We start from the raw sequence: 21,331 nt of genomic DNA on the forward strand, positions 1-21,331 counted from the left end.
CACAAAGGCCGGAGAATGAGGTGTTCCTGATCATGCTGTGGAGGATGCCAGTGGTGGTGGATAGGTCATTAGCATGCCATTTCAGAACACTGAATGGCTTTTGACACAAACACAACGTGTGGTTGCAGAGCAGTGGGTTTTAATGAGTTTTATCATTTAATGGGGCTTATCATTAAATGGGCTTTAATGATACATTTTATTTACCGTATACAAACAAAATACAGTCATTGTAACATGTGTTCAATGTAAAACAAATTAATGAGACATTTTATATTCTTTTGTTTTCATACTAAGTAACTGAAATCCAGTGTATACTTACAGCACATCTCAATTTGGATACTAAGTTTCTAGTGGATATACTTGATCTGTACTTAGATTTCATAAAACTGACACTTTAAAAGAATAGATTCATAAAGGCAAGTTTTTCCACATATACTTAAAAGTTTTCCAATAACTAAACTGAGTATCAGTTTTTAAATTTTAATTAATTAAATGTTATTTAATTTAAACTAGCCACATTTCAAGTACTCTACAGTCCCATGTGGCTAGGAGCTTCTATATTGGACAACTCTTTCAATTAGACCGTTGGTCTAATGCGGTAAATATGCTACGTAATGACTTTTACAGGCTAATATCAGAGCACACCAACTGAGCATATAACTTTAAAATTTCAATAAGAAAAAAATGTCAAATCCTACACCTCTGACTAAAATGCAGTTTTATAGCACTGCATGTTTATGAGAAATTATGGATAAAATATATAAGGTCTAAATCTCCAAGCTGTGACACACATTGAATTTTTTTTGGTATTTTTAAGTTTGGTTTAGTGTACATGCTCTGTTGTACACTAAAGGAATTAACAGATCACACCCCTTTCCATTACAATGAATGTGTCAAAAGAAAAATGTAAAAAAATAAAAATTTTTTAAAATGGCTCTGTGAAAGGCATTGTTAAAAGAATGAAAATGTAAGCTTCAGACTTATAGGTCACATATCTGATAAAGGATTTGTATGCAGAATATATTAAGAACTGTTAAAATGTAATAATAAGTAAACAAATATCCCAGTTTAAAAATGGGTTAAAGATGTGAACGTCACAAAATAAAAAAAGAAAAAAACAATGTGTGAATGGCCAATAAGTGTATGGGAAGATTTTTAACACTATTAGTTATTAAAAGATGAAAAATTAAAACTCAAGGAGGTACCATTAGACACCTATTAAAATGAATAATTTTTTTAAAAAAAAAACCTGACAATACCAAATGCTGGTGAACATGCAGAGTGACAGGGATTCTCATTCATTGATGATGGAAACGAAAAATGATACTGCCATTTTGGAAAATTGTGTGTCAGTTTCTTATAAAATTAACATACACTTAACCATATGATCCTACAATTCCACTCTTAGGTATTTACACAAGTGAATCTAAAATTTATGTTTACACAAAACCTATATGTGAATATTTATAGCATTTTACTTATAATGGCCTAAATGTTTTTCAACTGGTGAGCAAACTGTAGCATATCTATACAATGGAAAACTACTCAACTATAAAAAGGAAACAGTTATTGATTCATGCAATATCATGGATGAATCTTAAATGCATTTTGCTATGTGAAAGAAGCAGACCCAACTGACTAAATATTGTGTGATTCTATATGTAAGAAATTTTAGAAAAAACAAAACATAGAGACAGCAAGCAGACCAGTGGTTGCCAGAAATTAGAGATATAGGAGAGTTGACTACAAAGTGATAGCATGAGAAATTTGGAGGGTGATAGAACAACTCTTTATAGGACTGTGGTGCCGAACAAATGACTGTGCACTCATCAAAACACATAGAACTGTACAATGCAAAGAGTGAACTATATAGTATGCAAATTAGAATAAGAAAATAAATAAGGTGCTGGAATATCCCCAGATGAGCTAGAGATTAAAACAAATGAATCTAACCAAATTGCAAATGGAAGACTTAAACTCATGAAAGCCATAGAGGGAAAGGATCTAGCTTAAGTGACATTGAGAAACAGTGTTTTGACAGGAAAAAGAGTAAAAAAAATAATGTTAGTGAAAAAAGCAACTGTACGTAGACTTTGTACTTTATTTGATAATTTTTCTCACAGGAGTACAGGTAATGACAACAAATTATTTTACATATATACTAGGGTGAAACACATAAGTAAATAAATTGTTGATAATAGAAGTTAGGTCTCTCATTGTCAGAAAAAGAAGTTACAAATAAGCAAAAGGAAATAACTAAAATTAACCTTGTAGTGCTAGATTAGAAATGAAGACATCAACATGAACTCATTTTTATCTTAGTATACAAACAGATAGATACAAAAATAAAGATAGATATGTGTGCACACATGTGTATACATACATAACATTTACTAGCTCTACCTTCTGAAAGGTGGTAGGAGTAGTAACACTACAGCAGCAAGGAGCAAACCTCATACCCAGATTTATTTTCTAAATATTCTCCAATTTAAAATGAACTAGAGCCCTCAGGAAAAACAGCTAATTCTAGATTTAGGGCAGGAAAAATACAAGATGAGCCTGAAGCGTCTTGTACCAGAAAATGAAATAGCGACAAAAAAAAAAAATTATTGGGTCATGCCAAAAGAACCCAGGAGCCAACCCGAAAGAGAAATGGCCAAAGTGGAAATGCTTTGAGCAACAAAATACTGATCATATTACATTATTACTAAAGGCATAAAATAAATATCAATGAATATGCTGATAGAAATAAATGAATGAATACATAGATAAATGACAGACAAGGGGAAAATCTTCCTTACAGAAAATTTTCAAATAATATATGTAGATATCTTACCCACCTCCCAGGGGGTGAAACTTAATTTCTGTCCCTAGACTTCATGACGCGGAGACTATAGAAGTGAGGGGAGGAACCCTGGCAGACACTACCTTCGTAGAGTGACCAGCGTTCACATCTCCAAGACAAGTCATGCTAACCCCATGTACCCTGGTATAATGTGGTGAGGACACCTCACTTCTGTGATACTGTTCCTCAAAACCCATAACCTCACTCTAGTCTTCCGAAAAACATGAATGACTGTATATACATTTTGAAGCTTTACAGTGAGCATGTAAAGTAGAAAATTCAAACAATGTTCCTTATTTATAAATAGAAAAATAAGTCTCTGAGCGGTTAAGTGACTTGCCTACAGGGAGACAGCTTGTAAGGGCGGAGCCATCTACATAGAACACACCTTGCTTAATTCCTTGACTTGTGTACCACATCATGAAGTTCACACTATATGGAAATAGTCTTGTTTGTTTTTCTTAACTTCCAGAGATGGCCAAGCTCTCTTCCTTAATTTAAATGAAGTTGTAACAAATTGTATATCTTTTTTTAAAAGTATTATTTACATTTAAAACCAAAAATCTCTATTTTCTGGAATTTCTGAAATACTTGTTTTCTGTTGATCTTCAAAATCCAACCAAGGCAACTAGATTAGAAATCACTGTTGCTAATTTATTTATGTCATATGAGAGACAAGTATGCTTTCACCTTAAGGAAACCTAATGTATGAGAACTCCCCAAATCACAAAATACATAAACTGAGAAGGGATTTTTTTTTTTTTTACAGAATGATTATTTGTCTCATAAAAGTATTTATCATGTATTTTCTAAACAATCTTCCTTGGTGCAATTGCATTAGATTAATACATAGTATTTCAGAAGAAATAGATTCATTTTATACAGTAAAGCATACGTATCCTTGGACATTGTGATTCTCCCTATCTGCTGCAATTTCTCTAAGTTAGAGTGATCTCATAATCCATAGGCAGTTTTATTATGGAGGAAATTTATAGCATACTATCACTTATCAATAAATCAAGCTTTTTCCCTATTGCTTTCCAATCACAATGTCGACTTCTAGAGGAACTTCTTTTATTAGGTAATTTGCAAATACTTTAATAGGCTATTTGAAAAGCTTCTTGAATATGAGAGCGTGATAAACACTCTCATAGAAGATACACCAATAGAAAGACAAGTTGTATATCTTCAAATAATAGTATAGTAAGAGACAAATGCAAAATCAATCTGGTCCATCTTATGTTTAAATCTTATTTGATATCTGTTGTAATGAATAAACGTGCATTTAAAAGATGACCCCCAAATCTATCTCTCTGCTGTATTTCAATGCTTAGAGCTCTCACTATTTTGTTTCTAATCAAAGTGCTTTCTATCATACTTAAAAGCCTATTTCACTTTGGTTTTTGGAGTGTGGGGTTTTTTGTTGTTGTTGTTCAAGAGTGTATTCCAAATAATTCTGTTTCATAAGACCTGTCTCTTCTGTACTAAAACTCCTTATTGTACTGCCTGGTGTATAATAGGTACTTAAAAATATTTGCAGTACTGAATTTCTAAGTGAAATGCCATTGAGCACATTTTTTAGTTAAGGAAAGTGGGCTTAACAGTTAAGAGCTTAGGGAATTTCAGGAGTGATGGGGATAGCATGGGTAGGACTTTAAGTATGAGGGTCTCCAGAGTCCTGGTGTTTATGATGACCATTCTATCTATGTAGTAGAAAGTGATACTAGATGTCGCAAATCCTGTCCCACCCCCCTCGCCAGGGGATGTAAGTGGACTATAAGTGATATCTTCCATACCATCAATAATATTTTACCGAAACAAAGAACACTAGTTTTAAAGAAATTGAGTTGGTGATGGAGAATCCCATGGAACTTGGATTATTTGGGAGAAAATTGTGTATACAGCATTTACCCTCTGTGACCAGAAGTTACTGCTTTATTTTGGTTACCCAATAAATGTCGGTTTATCTTTACCTTGATAGTAGAGTCAAAATCAATGCCAAAGGAAGACTGTATCTATAATAATACCTACTTTATATTCTTTTCTCTTTTTATTCCTTTAATGATATACTTATTTTGAATATGCAGATATAAGCAGCTCTAAGTCTATGCTCCAAATTATATGCTCTGGGGAGAGAATTAGTAGACAAAAATGTGTAGAAAATCTGAATTTATTATGTTCAAGTTGGTCTTAAACTTTTATTTTTAGAGACTATGATTTCCCTGCAGCTACACTATAACGAGAAAAGAAAACACTTCCCAGTGAACCAGTTCCTTTAGGGAAAACACTGTGCTGTGAATATTTATGTTAGTAAGTACTTAGAATAAGTAGTAGCAGATAAACATACCCTAAACTTTTATTTAAAACCATGCATATTAGTCCTGTAGGATTTCTAGCGATTCTCATTAAGTAAATGATCATTCTATAGATTTTTGAAGTTTAATTTTAATTATTTTCAACTATCTCTGTTTTGGTTGTCTTTCTGTTTAAATTTATCTTCCTGTTAAAAATTAATTGACCTTTTCATTTCTTATGTCCTACCACTCCTTTTAATGTTGTACTATTTCTGTACTTGAAATGCATTAGGATATTAATTTAAAATTTGCGACTTTAAAATAACATCATTCTTACTAAAAAAGTAAGAGTAGCAATTTCTCCATTCTTATGTTTGGGATATCATAATCTATCTCAAAATAAATGTCTATGTTGCTAAAGGGTGAAATCTGGCATATGCCCTTCTGGTTTTATAGACATACAATTTCAAATCGTCATTATGCTTAGAGGAGAGGTGTAAAACAGAGAGCTGCCATACATGACAATGTGTGGGGAATTTATGATTAACTCTTCCAGGAGAAGACGTGAGATGTGCTGGCTAACCAAGAGAAAGGGGTGGTCTGCGTTCAGTGTTTACTTGTGTAGATGGATAGAACACCTGTCATCTGCAACTTCAGAAATACCTGCTAACTCTTCTTTTTGTGAATGTTTAAGGAACAATTAAGAAGTCGAGTTCCACATTCAGGTCAAAGCAATCAGAGAAAAGGGGACATTTATGGTATAAGACATGAATGAAATTTGGAAATCGCCAGGGTAGGGATTCAGAACATTAAGTAATCAGGAGTTCATAAGACCCTTGGAAATCTGAGAAATCTTTTGGGACGTTGGAATTTCCATAGAACGTGGGATGCTTGGCTAGGAACCTCAAATACAGAGACCACAATTTATGTCTAGACTACTTTTGTTATTACACACACATTGAAACAATATTAAAAAAAAAACTCAATAAAAATAATTTTCACTTAGAATCCAACCACTCCAGTAATTCAATTATTTGTACATATTTCCATTAATTTCCAATTTGTATGTACACATAATTTTCCATGGTATAAGTACAATTTTATGTTTTTTGTTTTTTTGCTTAATCCCACATCATAAGCACTTGAACATATTCATTATTTTATAGGTGTCCTTATAATGACTATTCACTTAACTCGTTTCTGATCTTGGTTATTTGGGTGTTGGTGGGTATTCATATATATATATAAAGAACACTTTGATTTAAATATATATCATATGTTTTTGTCCTTATTTTGGATTGTTTTCTCTTGCAGAGGAAGTAGAACTCTGGCTTAAAGAGTTAGTATCTAGATATTCAGAATTTACTAGGTATATGGCTAGAGATACAGTTTTAAACTTTCAAATCCTGTTTTCATCAGATGCAAAATGGAAATAAAAATAAGTTTTTGTTGTAGAATTGTTGAAAGGGTTAAATGCATAACAAAGATTTGCAAAATATGTATTTGGAAAATTTTCTAGAATTTAAACTATTGAGGTAAAGGATATGTCTATATGTATTCTTTCCAAAACTGCTGCATAAATTAACTTCCAGATTACTCACTTGCCAAAAAGATGAAAACCAGCCCTCACTATTTTAAACAAAAAGCCACAAAACTGAAATTACTGCTAACTTAAGGAAGGGAGAATTTACTGGTCAGGCAGATGCTCTCACTTGAAAGAAGACTGCTAATACTATACAGGGTTTTGGAGCAGAGTGGAATTCAGTGATTGGCTAATTTCAGAGGAATTAATGTATTGATGTCATTTGTAGAAACATGGTTTCTCAGGTGAGAATGGCATTGATAAACTGACTTTCAGAAGTGTGTACTTTGGAGTCCTTTTCTGACCAACTGATTTTCAGAAGTCAGGATGGTTACTAATTGGTTAATTTGCAAATGCATAGTCAGTGAGTTGTGTTGTCATCAGTTGATCAAATTTGTATAAAATCAGTTCTCATAATTTTTAGAACTGTCAGTGATTAAATAAGCAGGTTTAAAACTAGTTCCGGAGATTACTTGCTACCACGGGTACATTAAAAAAAAAAAAGAGTTACTTCCTATAAGTGTAAGGACATTTTATTCTCAAGTTATATTTGAAACAGCCATATGAAAAAAAATTTTTTTCATGGGGAAAATGATGGATGATGCCAAGAAAAGCTCTCTGTAAGAAAGAATAGGAAACAACTAGAAGTTTGCTGTTAATGGAATCTTCTAATTGACAAATACTATATCAGAATCAAACAATAAAATAAATGTGGAAAGTAAACAGATCACATTTTGGTGTGATCATAAATGTTATCTTTTCATTAAACCTTTAGTTCATAAATCTATTTTCTCTAAATTTATACTTATCTAGATTATCTGATGATTTTGTTTTTTATTTTTAGATCATTTCTTTTCCCTTTCTTTAATATAAATCCTGTTTTTACTTGTTTGTATTTCATTCTTGAATGGCTTACAATCTCCTCCCAGAGGGTTTTCCATGCCAGTTCCAAAATCCTTTTTTGGTTCTCATCCTCCTGAATTTGTTTTTCTCTATAGTCAACAATTGTGAACATTTCCTCCTTTTTTAGTGACATTCAATTTCTGAAATATTGGCTCCTCTTGTTTTTGCTTCCAACCCTTCTGTTATTCTACCATGCAAATCTAACTCTCCTGCTCTCTTCTTTTGCTCAAACCTTTCAAAAAGATCTATTACTTTTTGTTTTATTATTTTAATTAATTAATGTATTTATTTATGTATTGAGAAATGTGTAGGTAAAATAGGTCCAGGTTAACTCATTGTACACGATGCCTGGGTCTCCTTTTCTGTCACTCTTCTACAACCCATCCCTCACCATCAATAGATGACTCACTCTATCCTGACCTCAGGAAAAGAGCTTGTATTGTAGGATCAGACAGAATAATAAGTGATTTCTATTTCTTTTGTTTACTGGCTCATTTGACCTTATGTGAGTAATTTTAGTTTTAATGCATCTCACTTTCTTTATCTGTAATATGTGACTTCTAGTACATTGGATGGTTATGATGATGTAATGAAATTTTGTGTAGGGAACATAGCACACTGTCTCTATGCAGGATGAAATACATAAATAATATATCTTATTTGTATTTATTTCTTATTATCACTTACCACATTGACTTGTCTTCAGAACTGCTTAACTAGAAGACCTATGAGACCTAATGGCAAAAGCCCAATGTCTTTATCTGCCAGGATATTAGGCAAGTCAAATTATCTAACTGTACTTGTTTGGTAATAGTAGTAATTCCTTCTCTATCTGAATCTCATTGTGATGATGACAAATTGAAATGTAACAATAATTACAAAAATACTTATAATTATGATAACAATGACTGTTAGCATTTTTTCTGGGCATTGCCTGTGTGCAAGACTCTGTGTTGGCACTTAATATATGTGAGCTCGGTATATACAATTACCTATCAGAGAGTTAATATTATTCCTAATAGTTATGTGAGAGAACTACAGCTCAGAAATATGAAATAGTTCGACCAAAGTTACAAAGCTAAGAGGTGAAGGGGGTCAGAGCTAGAACTGAGGTCCTCTGAACGTCCACCCCTATTTGAGAGCCCTGTACGAGGGCTAATAGTCACAGGAGCATTTGGTCAGTTTTCTTTCACTAAATATGATCCTTGGCCATTACTTGAACTCTTTTCTATCATGACCCAGCTCCTTTTAAAGGCTGCTGTTAACTGACTGAAGGCATTTTAGAGCTACATTTTGCTTTTATTTACTTGAGTTTCAGATGGTTTTGTGTCTGCGAGCACTAACCAGTAAAGTTATGCAGACTGCAAGTGCAATAGTGTCAAACTCCCTCACACACACCTTTGTTTCAGATCATTATTGAACATAATCATAATTTTTTTAAATAAAAGGAGGCACCAGATATTTGCTTCAAATTTCCATTTCTAAGGAGAATGGATTATCAAACAACTTATTTCTCATTCTACTGCTTCAAGACCTTCCAGGAGGCATTGGGCTGTATAGTAACCTCAGGATGCTTTGGGGAAACCCAGCTTCCACACTTTCATTCCCTGAGTCCTCTGAGAAATCAGTCCCACAAATCACCCAAGGAAATCAAGATTGAGCCATGGTTTTCTATTATTTTGCAGATATTACAGAAACCAAAAGAGGACCTCTTTCTCCTGCACCCTATCGCACAGAAATTTTCTCCAGTTCCCAAACAAGTAAACCATTTCTCTAATACTATGAGTAGGAAATAGGGAAGGGGATGTGAACTAACATTTATTAATTGCCTAAAACATGTCAGTAAATTACAAGTATAATTTTTGAGTATCACCACAGTCCTATGAAGAGGGTATTATAGTCTCTATTTCTCAAATGAATGAGCCTTAGAGAGGTTAGAGATTTTCCTAAGTCGCAACATGAAATGGAACAGAAGTGAATGGTGCCATTTATCAATGAATCGTATTCCCCTCCTGCCTCCCTACAGAATCCTCCAATTCCCCATGATATATTGGGTTATTCCACTCTAACATTTGCGTCACTTGATGTTGGAACAAACATGAAAGTACTTTGTTTTTATGTAATTTGTTGTATTTTTCTTATGTGGAGAAGATATAACTTATTTTATATAGGAATTTTGTCCCTCTTCATTAAACTTATTATTATTTTTTTAATATTCAACATCATTCAGGGAAACTGAGCAAAAAACAAGAACTGAGCAAAGGCGAGAACTCACACATCTACTGTTCTTTTCCAAACAAGCATTTATAAGCTGTTTCTGAAAATGAGCAAAATGTTAGTCTGCCCCAAATAGAGAGTGTCCTTCTCTAGCTTTGGTTGCACGTCGCAGTCTAGTTGTTGTGTGGAGGTATACATTCCTCAGCAGAACTATGGTTTAGATAATATAGGAAGACGAATTAGACTGTAGAAAATACATAATGTGAGAGCATATCTTAATATATTCACAAAAAAAAGCTGACAATTATCCTTGGCCTTGTAGTGAAGGGGGTGGGGTGACAGTTTGGAGACTTGTCAATACCCTGCTTGACACATTTTGTTAGCCATTTACACTTATTCAACTATTTTGTTTATATTCTACTTTTGGTGATTTAGACACATTCACTTTTGATTTTAGGAATACTTTATAATGTGTTTTGAGATACTTTAATAGAGTTTGTGCTAAACTGTAAAAAGCATGTATCATTTTCAATGAGCTCTCTTAAAAACTTTATGAAATATAATCACTATGAACAAAGACTTATTTGCAGACTCTTAGTCTGAAAATACCAGGGAAAAATGCGAAAAGCATATTTTTCTATTTGGTTCAAAACACTTGTGTACTAATATTCTTGCATATGTATGGACCATTTGTGTTGTGTGTGTATGTGTGTTTGTGTGTGTGTATATATGCTGGGCCATGATATAAAATGTATTTCTTATTATGGATCTTAGTTCAAAACTTGAAATGATGCCATTATCCAAAAAAATGCACTAGAGAGGTAGAACTCTTAAAAAACTTTTGCCACATGCAGAAGTCAATCCTTTGCTTTAAATACTATCTTTGCATCTGGTGCTTTAGTTACATAACTATGAAAGCAACTAGAAAGATGTATAGGAAGAATTAAAACTCAGAAAAGGAAAATAGTAATGAAATCATTGAAAATACTTGAGTTAATCATTTTTTAAAAAAATAAATATACCTCAGAGTTCAGTTAATAAATGGTGAAAGCAGATTAGCGGATTCAGCCCTCAGCTGTACAACCTGCTGGTTGAGGAATCTTGGACAAAGTCATTTAACCACTCCAGGCTGTACATCCTCATGTATGAGTAAAGATTAAAATCAACCCCTGTCTCCTCAGGCAGTTAACGGAATTCAGTTATGTAGTTCATACATTAGACTTAGTGCCTCACGTGTAATACATTTTCAACAACAGTTAACTATTAGTTCTACAGCTCTACAGGAAAGATTACAAACTACTGATTTAGAGACTGACCTCCGATTGTTTTGTTGTTTTTACCAGATTTGGTATGCTTGTATAGCTTATTACTTGTTAAAAATTATTTGCAAAATTAGTAGTCACTCAAGTGAAAAAATAAGTCTTTTTGATCCCTGAAGCAATATTATTTATTTGTAAGTTTCTATGGTCCAGTGTTAGTGATAATTTCACTTTGCTTAAATTTTTACTCTGGAATCTTAATACTTGAACTAAATAGGAATGATTTTCAAAATCATTTCAGACAGGTATGTTTAAGTATATTCATTTTCATGACTTCTAAATAAAGAAGCCTACAAAATATGAGATTGAAAATTTTAAGAAAAATCAGGCACAAGAGTTTTGTAGAGAGTTGAATGTGAAAAATAGAGATGTGAACAGATAAAAAGAAAAATGTAGTTTTAATATAAAATACTTTTGTCTGATTATAAAATTAACATATGCACACTATAAAAATGCAGTGAACACCAACAAATAAAAATAACAATGTTGGGGGCCGGCCCGGTGCCTCAGGCGGTTAGAGTTCCATGCTCCTAACTCCGAAGGCTGCCGGTTCGTCCCACATGGGCCAGTGGGCTCTCAATCACAAGGTTGCCGGTTCGACTCCCACAAGGGATGGTGGGCTGTGCCCCCTGCAACTAGCAACGGCAACTGGACCTGGAGCTGAGCTGCTCCCTCCACAGCTAAGACTGAAAGGACAACAACTTGAAGCTGAACGGCACCCTCCACAACTAAGATTGAAAGGACAACAACTTGACTTGGAAAAAAATCCTGGAAGTACACTCTGTTCCCCAATAAAGTCCTGTTCCCCTTCCCCAATAAAATCTTTACCAAATATAATAATAAAATAAAAAATAACAATGTTTTGGTGTATAGGTTTTAAAGGTATTTTCTATACATATATAAAGCTAATCGATATTATTTTCAATGGGATCATACCATACATAATTTTATAAATTTATTTCGTCTTTTTATTACATCTTGGATGTTTTCTATATCAACACATATAATAGTATTGGTTTAAGAACTGTACAGTATTCTATTTTTTGTTTGGACCATAATTTTTAACCAATTATTTATTTAAGAACATTTACCTCATCTGTAATATTTAGAGATTGCAAACACTGCTTCTCTCCTTGTATCGAACTATCAGTGTCCTTCTCCAGATATTTCTCCTGTAGTTCCCAAATGTAACCTCAGTTACTGAATACCAACTGTGTGATAATCACAAGGTTAAGAGCATTTTATCCATACTGTACAACACATGCAATATGTTATTTCATATAATTATTGCCATAACCCTGTGAGACAGGTACCAGCATTAACTTCATTTAACTGAATTGTCAATATAGTTGGATGATTTGACAAAATTCCACAGAAAGCTAGAATTATAACCAGTACAAATTGATTCCAAAACCCATGTGTATAACAATTATACATACTACCTCTATCCTGAAGTATATATATTTTAATTTTTATTAGTATTTATTAATTTGTTTCCAGAATATTTAAATTAATTTTGATGAATTATCTACATTCCATTTTGTAGAATAACCACAGTTCAATTGCCCCTAGTCCCCAATGCATTGTCTCTTATGGAATTTTGTCAAATAGCTGCATGACAAAAAGAGAAAAATCACACAATTGCTGAGGAGTTTATAAAACCAGTTGCAAAGTTAAGAACGAATATGTTGCTTGGAAAGAAAACAGAACAAGTTATTAGCAAAATTACTTTATCAAATGATTTCATTTACTGTCACATATGAATGGCAGATGATGTCAAAGAGAAATTATTGTCTTAGTATTCTGGCTGATAGTTTTCTCTACAATAACATGAAGGCTCAGTTGCATATAATATAATTAAGTGTTAGCATATGTATGGTTTATGTACATGAGGGATATTTTGTTCACTGAAAATTTGTGTTAGTAGATAGAGAAGAGATATTTCTTTACTTACTGCTTATTATTCTTTTGAAACAATTGCACCCTGAGACAATATTCTACTGAGATTAGAAATGAATAAACACCAGTTACTATACCCCAGGAAAGTGTGTTAATAAGCAAATGTCAGTGGTTGCACCTTAGTGCCAATATTTAAACTAGCTTTAGGCCAGAGACCAGTTGGCAACCAACCTGATTAGTCCTGACCATGGTTCAACATAAAAAAAAAAAATATTGAGCATTGGGCATATAATAAGATTATGGACAGTAAATATAGTCTATCAAGATATGTATGGCAAGTATAAAACTTTTTTTTCCTCTTCTAGAATATCTTGGTTGTTGAAAGGAAAGGTACTTTTGAAATGAGGGAGAGAAAATACACATTTCTTCCCAAGACCAATATTGCCATGTCTGTGATTTCAAGTCACTACCTTAAGCAGCGCATCTCTGTGATAGATTCAATATTTAGCATAAGCAAAACCAATTACTCAGTGCCAGAAAACTGATTTCTCTGAAATAAATATAATAGGATCCTTTAATAAAACCAAAAGAAAATCATGAAAAAGACCCAATCATTTATAGATTGACTTTTTCCAATATTTGATGATTTTCTATATCTACTAGTTGCCTTAGAAATATATCGATGGGATATCATCGGGCACATTTAAAAATCACCTCCATGAATTATAAAGAAATAATTTTAGACTAAACTATAACCAAAGAGCAGATTAGAAAGTCATTTGCCCTTTACTTCCTAATAGTTGAGTGAGTTGAATCATTTCATCTTTTAGCTTTGAGCATGATATGTTGCCTTAATATCTGATGAAGCATCAGAAGTTGGATCTCAGCATTCAAAACTATATAACAGAGCCTCAGTATGCTTGCTATAAATCTTAATAGACATAATGAAAAGTTTAGATTTAATTTTACTAAGAAACAAATACATTAGAACTTATTTATCCTAGAGTTAGATATAAACCGCATAATCCTTCTTATGAAATAATTGTTATATTTTATTATATTTCATCTTTATATTTCAATTGTGATAAACATTTTATTATATCTAAAATTGGCAAACTTTTGCATACTTAGTATCCACTAAGAGGTCTGAAGATGCTGTAACACTGATGTCACGCTTAAGAATGTGTTTTTCACGGCCCTTGTATGTTATTCCAGTGCTTTTTACATTGAGAAGAGAGCAATTTTATTCCAAAGAAAATAAAGAATCACTAAGTGTGGCAAAACATGTGTGTGTAGGAGCTTGGGGACGTTTTGGTGTTTTAAAGCAATAAAATAAGAGAAATAATTTTGATGGTACTCTCAAACCAAAAGCTATTCTCCCATTTCACAAATAGCTAACTTAATATGATTTTTAATATGACTTATGAATATAAACTTTTAATATGACTTATGAATGTGACTTGAGTTTTACAGCATACAGACTACATACTGAAAAAAATAGAATAGGATGTGGGCACAGTGAAAATTAAGAGAGTTTATAAATATTTAACAATTACCTTTTCTTGTTTTCAACATGCATTGAGCCAAAATTTAGATTCATGGTAATCCTAGATTGATTAATATATATTAATGAAGAACTTATTAATTCAAGGCATATTGTGAGGTACTGTAAGGATGGAAACCATGAGACATGATTTCTGTCCTCAAAGACTTGGTAGTTTTATTTTCTTCATTTTCATCTCCTTCTTCCTTTCACATAAATTTTCATTTGGGAGAGTTCATCAATTGTAAAGTATTTCTAGGTAGTTGTCAAACAGATCATTTGTCAAGGGACATATTTTTTGGCATTGTATTTCTTAACAAAAATTAATTCTATATTCCTTTTAATTCTCCAACATCCAATCAATACTAGTTCCATTTAAAATAGAAAGAGATTCTAATACCATTTTCCAATAAAAGGAACCAGGGATCTTTGGAGGAATGGCTGATTCCAGTGCTGGGGCAAGGAATCCACATGATGAGCCTGAGGGGTTTGCCAGAAAACAATGAAGTGTTTGGATGGAAGGAAGGAAGGAAGGAAGGAAGGAAGGAAGGAAGGAAGGAAGGAAAGAAGGAAGGAAGGAAGGAAGGAAGGAAGGAAGGAAGGAAGGAAGGAAGGAAGACAAGGTAGGGAGGGAAGGAAGGAAGGAAGGAAGGAAGGAAGGAAGGAAGGAAGGAAGGAAGGAAGGAGAGAGGGAGGGGGGAGAGAGGGGGAGAGAGAGAGAGAGAGAATGAAAGAAAGAAAGAAAGAAAGAAAGAAAGAAAGAAAGAAAGAAAGAAAGAAAAGGAGAGGAGAGAGGAGAGGAGAGGAGAGGAGAGGAGAGGAGAGGAGAGGAGAGGAGAGGAGAGGAGGGGAGAGGAAGGGAGGGGAGAGGAAAGAAAGGCAACCTATTAAAGGAACAAAGGAGCCAAGTGAAGGAGCACCCAATGGCTTATTTTGCATAGCTTATGATGGAACAACTTTACCAACAAAATATATACTGTAGTGTCACAGTATAACCCAATGTAGAAAATGAATATCTATGAGTTCTTATTTATCTAAGTGATTAAATAAAAGAGAGAAAAAAGACAGATCTGTGCAGAAGAATTCCAAATAATTTACATAGGTATCCTGTCCTCAAGCTGAGGGAACATAACCCCTTAAGTATGGGGTACACGTAGAGACTTCCTCCGAAATAGCACAGTGTTGAGATGGAGTAAAAGAGGAGCTTTGCAGTATTGAAACCTGATAAGCACTACCTCAGCCAGGTAACATCAATAATCATGTCATGGTGATAGCATGTGTCTTTGGTATGATGTGAGAAGAATGGCACTTTCCCTCTTTCTTCTTCCTCCCTCAGTCTAATCAGGAGAATAATCCAAATTGAGGGATGTTTTATAAAATATCTGGCCATTACTCCTCAATACTTTCAAGGTCATTAAAAATGAGGAAATTTTGAAGAAACTGTCACAGCAAAGACTTGCTTAAGGGGAAATGATGACATGATAACTAAATGTAATGTATCCTGGATGGGATCTTGGAACAGGAAAAGTGTGTTAGACAAAAACTGAGGAAATCTTAATAAAGTATGAAGTGTAGTGAATAATAATGTAGCAGTATTGGTTCAATAGTTGTGATAAATTAACCATAGTGTAATGTATGACATCAACAATAGAGGACACTGGATTTGGAGTATACAAAATTCTCTGTACTATATTTGCAACATTTCTGCAAATATAAAACTATCATGAAACTATTTCATTAAAAAGGTTATACGGAATGAACTACCTGAAACTATAGTCTAAGCAGATCTATAGAGCATCTTGGGGACAACTAAAAGAAAAATGTGTCTCTGTGTACTCACAACCACTTGCTAATCTATTGAACAGCTGGACTGTTCTCTCAGTTCTTCTGTTGATGTATGTTCTATATACATGACCATTCTTACTGTCTCTTTCAATGATGAGGTACCGACCTTATCAGTTTTGAATTAGTTCTGCCCTCTCTTGATTAAAAAATAGAGCAGCAATAGTTTTCCAATATATACAGAACTTAGTATTACTATATCTTTGGGGAAAATTATTTTGTAGAGAAGGAAAGAGGTATTTAAGCTCATTAGATGAAAGAGGCAAGATAATCTTAGCAAAGGTGGAGTCTCAATTGATCTTTTATTCGTTTCTCTTTTATGCCCTTCTACTTTTTCTGTTTATTGCATTATAAAAATAGATCTGTATGTTGACAATGAAAAATGATAGCTTGCAAAGAAAGATAAGTGAAGGAATATTCTTAGATAACAGAACCCAAGCACCCATGTGTCTTTTTTCTTTTCCTGTTTTTTAGTACTTTAATTTTACAAGGAATGTGAAATTTGAAATGATTCTTCTTAAGACACACACACACACAAAAAAAGAGATTGAGAGAGAGCAAAACCTGTTAGCACAGATGGTTAGCAAAAAGGTTGAGGATACAATTAACAAGTAAAAATTTATATCATTGTAAAGTCTATCAGCAATACAGAAGCTGTGGCAACAGCAGTCAGGACTGTGCTGGCTTTATTAATAAGGTATCTTTTCACTTTTCTATCTACCTCTTATATCATTTGTCACTGTAAATACAGACATTTTTAAGAGTCTACACGTGAATTCTACTAACCAAGAAAACCTATCCTTTGTTCAACATGTGTTATCTCTATTAAAGTAAAAGTTTCCCTTTCAGGGATACTTAAAGTTAGTTTGAACTGTTTAGGTAAAAACTCAGAGGAAAAGTGTCACAATAATAACTAGACATAAATAAAGCTGAGGTCATCCTTTCAGAAAAATTCATCAACCGGTTATTGATTGTTTTCAGTGTGGAAAATGCAAATTTCAATTTAACTTCCATGTTTAAAAAAATGTTCTAGTTGTTAGAAATTAACACCATATATGCCAGACAAGTAGACATTTGCCTTGTTAAGGTACTTTCATCACTGAGAATATTCATATTATTCCATTTTAGTGTTCAAATATCTAAGATATGCCATGTATTATATACCTAAAATCTTGACAGAAACACAGTTACATTTGACTGTTAAAAGAAATATTTTATGTCCCCTATTTACCTTAGACTTAGCGAATAACAAAACACTTCAATTTCTAGATAATAAAGAGGGTTTTTTTTAACAAAAAATAGAATATCCTTGTTTTTTGGGGGGAGGGTTGTTTTTATTGCTAAATCTTTTTTAATTTTTAATTAGAATTTAAAAGATTTTTTAAATTATTCCAAAGTTGCTATGTTTGTGACAGGTTAAATATAACACAGCATGGAAGCTATGCTTCAATGATCAGTTTCTTCTGATATGTGCTTTTTCTGATTGGTTTTCATACTTTAACAATATTTATCCTGATGATAAAATCTAGGTAAAATATATAAATTAGTGGACCATTTTCCCAAATTTTGGAAAATTAGTTCTAAAAGATGTTTATTAATTATTCTATTTTAAAAAAAAGTATTCCATGAGCAAATAAGTTTCAGAAATGTTGCTTACTAGTCTCGTCAAAGTTTCTTTCTATTAACATATGAAAGGTTTTGGTCTTATAAAAGGATGCCTGCCAGAAATATTTTGAGAGCAGTAGGAACAAGACTGCAGAAGCAAGCAGTATCCAAATTATGAAGGATCCTTTATACCTTGCTAAAAAGTTTGGAAGTTTTCCAAATTTTATTTTTAGAGTGACCACTTTAGTAGCAATGTAAAGGAAAGAATAGAGACTTATTTAGAAAACTATTTCAGTAATCAAAAAATGAAAACTAAACAAAAATTATTATAGTCATGCTGGAAAGAAGTAGAAAGATTAAAAATATATTAGAAAGGAATGACAGAATTTGCAGTTTGGCTGAATATTAGGGATTAGAATTCAAGAGTGAATCAAGTTTATGGTTTTGGTGCTTAGTGGATGTTGGGGCCACTTACGAAAGATCAGGCACATAAAAGGAAGCATCAGAAATAGATGGGATAAAATGGAGAATCTATTTTAATACATGTCAAATTTCAGGTAACTGTAGAAAATCAAGGGAGAGATTCCCAGTGTATAAGTGGATAAAGAACCAAGGAATTCTAGATAAAAACCAAGGTTACCTAAAGACATATACTAGCAAATAAGTGATAAAGTCATGGAAATAGATGAAGAGAATCAGAGACAACTGTCAAAATATGAAATATAAAGAGCACAACAGGAGATCCAAGATGGCAGAGTAGATAAATACTATGACTGATCCCTTCCGTGAACACATTAAAATTACAACCAAATTATAGAAAAATCGACCTGGAAAACCATTTGAAATCTGGCTGAACAGAAGTTTTATAACTAAGAATATAAAGAAGAAGCCACATTGAGACCGGTAGAAGGAGTGGAGGTGTAAAACAGGCTGTCCCCAAACCTCCACGTGGTGGTTGAGAACCAGGAGTGATATCTCGGTCATGGAGGTTCCCCCTAGAGGAGCAAGAGACAGTAGCCCCATACCAGCCTCCCAAGCCCCTCCATCCCAGAATACTGGTACCAGGAAGACGAGACCTCACAGCATCTAGCTATGAAAAAGTGGGGACTCCGACCACCCTGTTGTGACGGAAGGCTGTGGGAAACCCAGACATCCTCGTAAATGGCCAGTACAGACTCTCACTCACAGGTACTCACCTTGGGCTCTGGCAGAAGAACAGTAACTTGGGGTTGGGGAGGGGGACATCGGAGGCATACAGAGGGGCAGACTGAGGTGTGTGGTCTCGGAGCAAGGGCTGGAGGACAGTAGCCATTTCACTTGTGTGGCTTCCTTCTCACGTACAGCTGGCAGGTGAGTGCCATCTTTCCTGTATTGAGCCCTCCCCCCACAGGCCAAATCTGAATCTGATTGGCCTGGGGAGCTCCTCTGTTCCTTGAGATCCTGTCCTACCCAACTCTCCTAATACTAGAGGCACTATCTCTGAGAGCAGCCAGCCACACCTGCATTGCACTGTTTCTTGAAAAACTATCAGAGTTCACAGGACCCAGGCGGGCTACAGCTGGCCTCAGTGTGCTCTGAAACTTTTGCTGAGTAGCTCCAGGATCAGCACTGCACAGAACCAGAGTCTACATTAACCTGTTGACCACAACTCTTCCCACTCTAGTGACTCCCTGACAACCTGCCTCACCCAACTTGCATACCGCATGAGGCTTTATTAGGTATTGAACCTTAAATGAGCCAGCAGATAGTATGAAGCCTTGGGGTGTTCTGGCTTTTTGCAGAGCTACCCAAGCCTTGGTACCGGTGGCAGGCATCCTTAGTTTGCAACATGGCCGTCTCCCACATGCCTGCAGTGAACAACTCTGGATCACTTTGTAGCTTCTACCAGGTAGTCCCCAGGCAGTCACTAGCAGTGGGTGGCCTGGGCTTGCAGTGGAGCCCCTCCCAAGAGGCTCCAGAACAAACATACTTGGAGGTTGGCATCAGATCACAGCAAAGCATCACCCAGTTAGCCCACAAGTGGCATACCCAAGAATGCTCTCAAAAGGCACCAGAGCCCACTTGAGTGAATCTTACTCAGTGGGGCAAGCTCCCTGCACAGCAGCCTATAAGCTGTGGACTTGGCCAAACCCACAGCCAATCTGCATGAGGGTAAATCCCACTCATTGATATGCAAATAGCAGTCGGCTCAACTATGACAGGAGGGCACACACAACTCACACAAGGGACACTCGTAGAGCCCCCAAAGCGGTGACCAGGGAGACTGTGCCAGGGCCCCACAGTATACCTACTAAGTACACTAGGCCACCTGGCCAAGACTCATAGACATAGCAGATCTACCTAGTACACAGAAACAAACAGAGAGGCAGCAAAAATGAGGAAACAAAGAAATATATTCCAAATGAAAGAACAATAGAAAACTCCAGAAACAGACTAAACAAAATGGAAGCAAACAACCTATGAAACACAGAGTTCAAAACAATGGTTATAAGGATGCTCGAGAAAGTTACTCAGAATTTCAATAAAGAGATAGCAAGCATATAAAAGGACAGTAAAACCATAAAAAATAACTAATCAGAAGTAAAGAATACAATAACTGAAATGAAAAATGCACTACGAGATATCACCAGCAGACTAGATGAAGCAGAGTGTTGAATCAGCGATTTGGAAGAGAAGGTAGCAGAAAACACCCAATCAAAACAGCAAAAAGAAAAAGAATCCAAAAAGCATGAGGATAGTTTAAGAGACCTCTGGGACAACAAGTGTAACAACATTTGCATAACAGGGGTAACAGATGGAGAAGAGAGAAAGCAAGGGATTGAGAACCTATTTAAAGAAATAATGACTGTAAACTTTCCTAATCTGGGGAAGGAATAGACATACAAGTCCAGGAAGTGCAGAGAGTCTCAAACTAGATGGACCCAAACAAGTCCATACCAAGACACATTATAATTATAATGGCAAAGGTTAAAGACAAAGAGAATCCTAAAAGCAGCAAGAGAAAAGCAGCTAGTAACTTATAAGGGAGCTCCCATAAGATTGTCAGCTGATTTCTCCATAGTAACTTTTTACAGGTCAGAGGGATTGGCACAAAATATTCAACATGATGAAAAGTAAGGACCTACAACCAAGATTACTTTACACAGCAAAGTTGTCATTTAGAATTGAAGGACAGATAAAGAGCTTTCCAGACAAGAAAAAGCTAGAAGAGTTCATCACCACCAAACCAGTATTACAAAGAATGGTAGAGGGATTTCTTTAAAATGTGTGTGTGTGGGGGGA

The 21,331-nt window shown here is 34.5% G+C and overlaps 1 protein-coding gene and 1 long non-coding RNA gene across 4 annotated transcripts in view; one reads left to right on the forward strand and one right to left on the reverse strand.

The window, feature by feature from the left end:
* The window catches only part of FUT9 (fucosyltransferase 9), a 165,415-nt gene that overhangs the window by 82,964 nt on the left and 61,120 nt on the right, over positions 1–21,331 (forward strand). The window lies entirely within an intron of this gene.
* The window catches only part of LOC117020376 (uncharacterized), a 282,171-nt gene that overhangs the window by 64,731 nt on the left and 196,109 nt on the right, over positions 1–21,331 (reverse strand). The window lies entirely within an intron of this gene.

This window comes from Rhinolophus ferrumequinum, chromosome 3 (genome assembly GCF_004115265.2).
Source record: "Rhinolophus ferrumequinum isolate MPI-CBG mRhiFer1 chromosome 3, mRhiFer1_v1.p, whole genome shotgun sequence".
Taxonomy (NCBI): Eukaryota; Metazoa; Chordata; class Mammalia; order Chiroptera; family Rhinolophidae; genus Rhinolophus; species Rhinolophus ferrumequinum.